Genomic DNA, 7456 nt, shown 5'->3' with positions numbered 1-7456 from the left:
ACCACTCTATTTAAGCGTTTTTAGATTAAATACTGGTCTGTGTTATTACTATTAAGTGGATTAAACTAAGAATTCAATGAGCAGATACTAGTCAAAAGGATTTTTCAGGTAATACAGGCAATAATTCAAAAATTCAATTTGTATCCATCGTATGTTACATCAATTGTAATTAAGTTTCTGGTGTAGGCTAGGAAATATCCTCATAGAAGCTGCTAAGCATACGGTTTCAATGTAAGTTCTTTTTTAATTGGTGTTTTTGGCTTTTTTGTTTGGCCTTATTTTATACTGAATTTTCCCATTTACTACATATTAAATCATTTTCAATCTGGTTTCTGGTGTCAAGTATAAAAAATCTTTTAAAGCACCAAGAACATATTTAAAAATATTTTTTGCCACAAGGCTCCTTATTAGGTCTATTCAACCTGAAAGCCAGAATTTTCTATGATTTTTCTGTTAGTTTTTACAAAATATTAAAGGTTCGTGTGCAAAATTTTCACCAGTGCTTTCAAACTCGACCGTGCAAAACATCCAGAAACTAATTCGATAATTCAACGACGCTTTTCAATCTTGAAAATTCAAAAATATTGGAAAAACTTGGAAATAAACCATTTAACAACAAGTTTCAAGTTTTCCGGAAGCCGGGGTGCACAGGATGTTATATAAATGACGACGGCGACACAGGGAATGGTCGATTAGCAATCACCATCAACAAAGCTCAAGGACAATCATTAGAATCATGAGGTATAGATCTGAATACGGATTGTTTTCCCATGAACCATTATATGTTGTATGTTCAAGAGTCGGTAAACCTGACAATCTATTTATATGCACAGACAATGGGACAGCAAAGAATGTTGTATATTTGCAAGTTTTACGTAGTTAAAAACATATATATATATATATATATATATATATATATATATATATATATATATATATATATTCACAGGTGTGACATAGGGAAACAACTACAATGGAGTGTTACTAATATGGCACGTAATGAATTAAGCGCGCGGGAGGCTTTGGGGGGCGCGAAGCACCCCCACCAACTAGGTGTTGGGGTGGCGCGAAGCGCCATCCCAACAGCTAGTATATATCTATATATATATAAAAATAAGTTGTCTGTGGGTCTGTCGGGTGGCGTCATTATATGACGTCTGAATTATTTCATCATATAGCCTACTAATTCAAAAACGAATGAATTCAAGCCGAAGTAGCTGAGTTGGTAAAGCGTTATGTTCCAGGTCCGAGAGGTTCCAGGTTCGAACCTTGGCCTTAGCATTAATACAAAAGAAAAAAAACAAAAAAGGTAAAAACTACTAAAAAGAAAAAAATAAAAAAAAACTAAAAAAGCTAAAAAACTAAAAAAAACTATATTTAGGTAAAAAACTAAAAACTAAAAAAGAAAAAAAAAACTAAAAAAAACTAAAAAAAGTTAAAAAAGTCGTTTGGTGCATTAATACAAAAGAAGAAAAAAAAAAGAAAAAAGGTAGAAACTACAGAAAACTAAAAATAAAATACTAAAAAAACTAAAAAAGCTAAAAAACTAAAAAAAAGGTAAGAAACTAAAAATAAAAAAAACAAAAAAAAGCCAAAAAAATGTAAAAACTACAAAAAAATAAAAAGAAAAAAACAACAAAAACTAAAAAAAAAAATTAAAAAAAAACAACTAAAAACTGAAAAGGAAAAAAACTAAACAAAGGAAAAAACTGAAAAATAAAGGAGAAAAAGAAAACTAAAAACCGGGACACAGGGAATATAAATGACGACCGGGACACTCAAAGAGAAATTACAGACTGGGACACCGGGACACAAATGACGACCGGGACACCGGGAATATAAATGACGACTGGGACGCTCAAAGATAGATTACAGACTGGACAAAAATGACGACCAAGATACTGGGAATATAAATGACGACCGGGACACACGGAAACAACCACAAGGGGAATGCCGGGGGCACAGGGGGATATATAAATGACGACAGGGACACAGGGAATGTTCGATTAGCAATCACTGTCAAGAAAGCTCAAGGGCAATCTGAACACAGATTGTTTTTCCCATGAACAATTATATGTTGTATGTTAAATACATGCATATATAAATATATATATATATATATATATATATATATATATATATATATATATATTTATATATATATATATAGATATATATATATATATATATATATATATATATATATATATATATATATATATATATATATATATATATATATATAAATATATATATATATATATATATATATATATATATATATATATATATATATATATATATATATATATATATATGTATATATATATATATATATATATATATATATATATATATATATATATATATATATATATATATATATATATATATATATATATATATGTTCTTTTCATTTCCAATCTGTTAAGAAGATGTTGGAATTAGCCTATATTCTTACATAATTTTAATCATCCAAACACTGGAATTATACCCAGTTCGCTGCCAAATAATGGTAGTATTTTCCATCTGCTGTTGTAATCAGAAAAGTTACACCTTTTAGAGCTCCATCATGATCTTTTCTTTAGTTTTATAATGATTTTTCATACATTTTTTATTTTTGAACTTCGCACTCGCAAGTGTAAAGACTGAATTCAAAAATTGAAAATCCTATAAGTCAAACAGTTCGTGGTGACGAACTTTAGTAAAGAGCGACCCGGCTCAATATTAACTGAAACTCTAAAAAAGAGAATTTTTATACCAATAGCTACATCAAAGAATCGCATTAACTACGTTGATTCTAAATATATAAGTTTCATTAAGTTTAATTTGACCAATCAAAAGTTAAGAGCCTGAGATAATTTGCCTAATTTTAGAAAATAGGGAAAAAACACCCCCTACAAGTCAAAGAATCTTAACAAAAATCACACCATCAGATTCAGCATGTTGGAGAATCTTACTGTAGAAGTTTCAAGCTCCAATCTACAAAAATGTGGAATTTTGCATTTTTTGCCAGAAAATACATCACGGATGTGTGTTTATCTGTTGTTTTTTTCCCAATGGGTGGTCGTATCGACCCAGTGGTTCTAAACTGTCGTGAGAGTGCTCATTCGAACGGAAATTAAAAGTTATAGTGGCCTTTTTAAGTAACCAAAAACTTGAAGTGCACCACATTTTTCCCCAATGTCACTGGATCAAAAGTCTGAGATAGCCATTTTGCTTAGAATAGTCAAAAAACCAAAAAATGTTGTCTTTCGGGACGACGTAATCCCCCAGTGTCCCCAGGGGATGGGCTGCAAGTTACAAACTATGACCATTGTTTACATATATTAATGGTTATTGGGACTTTTACAGACGTTTTCAGGGGGATTTTTCATGTTAAAGGGGGGTCAGGGAAGGGGGTAACGTGGGAACTTTTTCTATAGAGGAATTTATCATAAAAGAAGAAAATCTTCATGAAGGGGCCGCAGGATTTTCAAGCATTATTTAAAAAAAACAATGAGAAAATAAATTAAGTACTTTTTATGTGGAGGTAAGGAGCAGCATTAGAACCAAAAATAAACAGAAACTATTGCGTATATAAGGGAGTTCGTCTCCTCCTCAATACATCACTCTTTACGCTAAAGTATTTTTTAGCAATTTCAACTATTTATGCTACGGCCTTTGTGATCCATGGGTCATTATCTAAGAATTGGGACCAAATTGAACCTGTAATGTAAGGAGCAATATATTGACCAGACGGAGAGCCCCTTCTTATACGAGGTAAAAATATACAAATGCAAAATTTTGCTACGTAAGTTAATTTGTAAGTTACGTATATTTATTACTAATAAAAAAAACTATGAGAAAGCCATTTAGCCCAAAAAAAAATAATTAATATACAAATTTTATTTTAGTTATTCATGTGTGGTGAGCCAAAATCAAAACATGTAATAATTAAAAAACATTCATAAAAAATAAAAAAACAAGTTTTTCAACTGCTCGCTCTTTACGCTAAGGTTTCTTATTGTTTTAAAAAGTAGAGTTGTGAGAAATAGTCTAACTTTGGCATAAAGAGCCAGGCGTTGACGAGGGGACAACCCTTTTCATATATGGAATAATTTCTGTTTGTTTTAAGTTTTAATGTCGCTCCTTACTTGCAGTTGAAAAACTTGTTTTTTTTTTATTTAATTATAAATTGAATTGACGGTTTTTCCTAATTTTTCGTTACGTGCCATATTGGTTACGTGCCATTTTAGTTGTGTCTCTGTGTCCCACCTGTGAATATAGATAGATTTATATATATATATATATATATATATATATATATATATATATATATATATATATATATATATATATATATATATATATATATATATATATGTATATATATATATATATATATATATATATATATATATATATATATATATATATATATATATATATATGTGTGTGTGTGTTTTTAACTACGTAAAACTTGGGAATATACAACATTCTTCGCTGTCCCATTGTCTGTGCATATAAATTTTTTGTCAGGTTTACGGACTCTTCAACATGCAACATTGAGAAAACAATCCGTATTCAGATCTATACCGCATTTTTCTAATTATTGTTCTTGAGCTTTGTTGATGGTGATTGCTAATTGAATATCCCCGTCGTCATTGCTATATCCCCCCTGTACCCTTCCAGCGTTCCCGTTGTAGTTGTGTCCCGGTGTCCTGGTCGTCATTTGTGTCCCAGATTCTCAGTTTGTAATTTCTCTTTGAGTGTCCCGGTCGTCATTTATATTTCCTGTGTCCCGGTTGTCATTTGTGTCCCGGTGTCCCGGTCTGTAATTTCTCTTTGAGTGTCCCGGTCTGTAATTTCTCTTTGAGTGTCCCGGTCGTCATTTGTATTCCTTGTTTCCTGGTGTCCCGGTCGTCATTTGTGTCCCTGTGTCCCAGTCTCTAACGTCATAAGGTCTTAAATGGCTCTAGTGGTGCAGCAAGTTTTCCCGGTGTCCCGGTCGTCATTTGTGTCCCGCTGTCCCAATCTGTAAAGTCATAAAGTCTTCATTGGCTCTGGTGGTGCAGCAAGCTGAGGAATTTTATCTTTTCCTGAAGCGCAATACATTCCCATCGTGTCTCCATTAAATTTCAAGGCCTTGCAATAAGGACAAATTTTAGACATAGTCCCGATTTGAACACATCTACTCAAGCCTTAATCATCGACTGGATTGTATCTGAATGCCAAGCGATAATTTTCAGTTTGCTCTTGTGATTCCTCGGCACGCTTTTGTTTGGTAATTTCTCTTTGAGACGCAAGCCTGTTTTCACGCTGTTGTTGTGATTCCTCGGTACGCTTTCTTTTCTTACTTCCTCTATTAGCCGCAAGCCTTTTGGCATTAACTCTTTGAGCAGCTTCCTCGGCTGTTTTTTCTGCCATTGTAGGATTCGTGTCTTGGTGTCCCAGTCTGTAACGTCATAAAGTCTTCAATGGCTCTGGCGGTGTAGCCAGTTTTCCCGGTGTCTCGGTCGTTATTTGTGTCCTGGTTTCCCAGTCTGTAACGTCATAAAGTCTTCAATGGCTCTAGTGGTGCAGCCAGTTGAGGAAGTCTAACTTTTCCTGAGGCGCAACACATTCCCATTGTTTCACCATTAAATTTCAAGGCTTTGCAATAGGGACAAATTTTAGAAATAGTCCCGATTTGAAGACATCTGCTCAAGCTATAATCATCGACTGGGCTGTACCTGAATGCGAGGCAATAATTTTCAGGTTGCTCTTGTGATTCTTCGGCATACTTTCTTTTGGTAATTTCTCTGTGAGACGAAGGCCTGTTTTCACGCTGTTGTTGTGATTCCTCGGCACGCTTTCTTTTCTTACTTTCTCTATTAGCCGCAAGCCTTTTAAGATTAACTCTTTGAGAAGCTTCTTCGGCTCTTTCTTCTGCCATTGTAGGATTTATACTAAATTTTCTCTTTGAATTAACTCTTTGAGCAGCTTCCTCGGCTCGCTTTCTTTTAGTAGTTTCTCTTTGTGACGCAAGCCTGTTTTCACGCTGTTGCTGCATGACTTCATAATGCTCAATCCTTATAATGACGTCAATCGACAAACATGACGTCAGTCAACAGACAAACAACATATTTTTATATATATAGATAGATACATAGATAGCAGAAGATGGATAGATATAGATTTTCAGAGATATTTAGGGATGGTGACGTCATTATTCCTGTACTTGCATGATGTGCATGCCCTCCGAAATGATTTTAATTAAAACTGCCTCATTTGAAACGTATGTTACGGGTTATATCATAGTAATACTATGGTGTAACCGTAACTAGAAATATTTTTGCAGTTTGCAGTTAAATAAAATTATTTTATTTAGAATTTTCAGGAATTATTCTAGTTTTTTTCTGTACCTTAAATGATACTATAAACACTGTTTTCATTTGTGTCCAAGAATTGGGACATAATTCAAACTTTAGCGTAGAGAGTAAGATGTTGGGGGGGGGCAATCCCCTTCATACACATAATAATTTCTGTTCGTTTTAAGTTTTAAAATTGCTCCTTACTTTCAGTTGAAAAATAACTAGTTTTGAAAAAAATTGATCAGAAATTAATTCGGGGAAAAAATTAATTCAGAAGACTAATTCAGATACTAAGCGCAAAACCAACAGATAGTTATAAATAAAATAATTTCATTTAACTGCAAACCGCACAAATATTTCTAGTGTCTGAGTAATAATTAAAATTTTTTAAATCAAACCAGAAAAATGCCTGAAAATTTTAAAATTAGCTTTGATTTCCTTATGCTTCAAGTGATTCGTTACTTCAAGTTTTATGAGTTAAGTCTTTTCATATGAAAATATGGGCGATCCATTATTTATCTTTTTTGGTGTAGTGACAGGTTTAGTTATAATTGACACTGCCAAAATGTTAAGAAAAACCAAAATGGGCCGAGGAATAAAAAAATCAGCGCATAACATTTCAGATTTTCTTCATAGGAGATCCAAATGTTATTCTTTGCTCAGAAAAATGACTGAAAGTCGTCGTGATATTAAGGAAAAATATTTGAATACATTAACATTAATTCCAAGAAATGAATTGAATAAACTCATAATTTCGCTTGAAAAAGCAAGTCGTAGCTATGACTGTTTTAAAGTGGAAAACTGTATAACAGTCGCCACGCACTTGCTAAGAAATCATCCAGCATTCACTGATCAGGAAAATCGTGCAAGAATAAAAACACTAGCAGAAAAAAACTTTTATAATGCCAAAATACATAACATTCTTGCACGTCAAATGACACCTGAATTTTATTTCCTAAGTTTCATAAAAAAACTAGGAATTTTAAGAAGTGAACTAGGCTTACCACCATGCATCGATTGATTTTTATGTGTGTAATTTTTATTGCAGATCGGTTGGCTTCTAAATAAACTGAATTAGTCAAACAATCTCTTTGAACACAAAATGGTGTCAGAAGAAGAAT

The sequence above is a fragment of the Artemia franciscana genome, chromosome 10 (assembly GCF_032884065.1).
Source record: "Artemia franciscana chromosome 10, ASM3288406v1, whole genome shotgun sequence".
In the NCBI taxonomy this organism is placed as follows: Eukaryota; Metazoa; Arthropoda; class Branchiopoda; order Anostraca; family Artemiidae; genus Artemia; species Artemia franciscana.
The sequence above is the reverse complement of the archived record's forward strand: the minus strand, read 5'-3'. Positions refer to the sequence as shown.